Source organism: Pipistrellus kuhlii, unplaced genomic scaffold (assembly GCF_014108245.1).
Source record: "Pipistrellus kuhlii isolate mPipKuh1 unplaced genomic scaffold, mPipKuh1.p scaffold_m20_p_1, whole genome shotgun sequence".
NCBI classification, from domain to species: Eukaryota; Metazoa; Chordata; class Mammalia; order Chiroptera; family Vespertilionidae; genus Pipistrellus; species Pipistrellus kuhlii.
This window is the reverse complement of record NW_023425404.1, coordinates 103,707,942-103,709,565: the sequence shown is the minus strand read 5'-3', so window position 1 is coordinate 103,709,565 and position 1,624 is coordinate 103,707,942.

The window sequence follows — 1,624 nt, the reverse complement described above, 5'->3', positions numbered from 1 at the left end:
CTCCATTTGCCTTCCATGTTATAAGGTTATTTTTATTATTACTTCTGACACACCAAGGGTACTGTTCTTTAAAAAATAAAATATAAAAAGACTAATTCTAGGTATATTTTAGGCAGGCAAGAATAAGGGAATATTCTTTATTTTGCTTTCTTATTTTATTAATTTTATAAGCAACCATAAATTTAAAGATAGAACTGAAGTACTTTCATTGTTCTATCAGCTATTTCTACTGTCTCCTCTGGGATGACCACCTATAGAGCTCACCTATGGTGACTGTTACACTATAAGAACTTTATCTTAGTTAAGAAACTTTATCTGAATATGTAGAGTTTCCTTTGGAAGAATAAAAGAGCAAAAATTGACCACCTTAAAAATGTATCATATTGTATGGAGTTGATGAAAGATCTGAAAATAATCAACATTGAAATGCTTTTGCCTTTAGCTGCTTTTATTCCTGCTACCTAAAGTAGGTATTTTATAAGAGGAAACAATTATTATTTCTATTTTTTTAGTCATCCCATCGACCATTGTAGTCTCCTCAGTACAAAAATTTAATATGAAAAGTCTCTCTCTTGAACATAGAGCCCTTTCAACATGAACTTGTTCTTTGAGAGTCTGAAAAGATTGAATTTGTCTGAAAAACTGCTATACTATTGAGGTCTACTTACATAAAGTTCAACTATTTTATTCACTTCACTGCATTCATAAATGGCTCTGTCACACAAATATGTCAGTTATTGAAACTATTTCCCACAGCATGCACTTTTCCTGAAGAGTGTATGCTAGTCATTTTATTAGTTTCACTTGCTTTCCTAAACCCGAGAAAGAGCAAGTGAATGGATGAGATGAGAATAGTAGCAGAAAAGTGTCTGCATCCTGAGTTCTTTCCCTCCCTTCAGCATTTAAATATTCTTATCTGCTATCTTTAAAGAGCCTCTGTATATTCACCTCACCCTTATAGCAGTTCCCCATCTTCAATTTCACTTCTCTAAAGAACTATATTCTCTGTGTCCATTTTTCAGTCCCCAGCCTCTCATTTAGATAATCAGAACTCTGTGATATTGCTAGTAGCACTCCTGTTGTGTTCTGAGCACTGCTCTAGATACTGGGATACAGTGTTGAACAAGAAAGATAAAATTTCTGACGTCATAGAACTCATATGACCACGAATATCAAGCAGTGATAAGTATTATGATGAAAATAAAAGAGGTAGGGAGAGAGAGAAAGAATAAATGCTCTGACAATTAAATGACAAGAAGGAGCCAGCATAGCTTTATCTGAACCTAGAAGTAGTGGGAGGAGCCACAGTGCTCCTGCTGAGGTATCTCTGATGGAGGCCATGCTGAAGCTTTCCTGTGTTACACAGACAGTGGTGTTAGGAGATGAGGAGACAGTGGGCTGGTGTGGTGGCTAGGTTCTCCATGGCCCAGGAGATGGTGGGGTGGAGCAAATTTGGAAAGATGCATCAACAGCCCAATTGAGAACCATGAGAATAATGGTCATGCAGCAAAACAACTTCTATTTCCTTACGGCTCACTCCTCCTCCCAACATATCTAGTTGTAGTCCAATTTTCAAGGACTTGAGTAATCTTAGTGACGTATGGGCTGGGCTGGCTCTATAGTT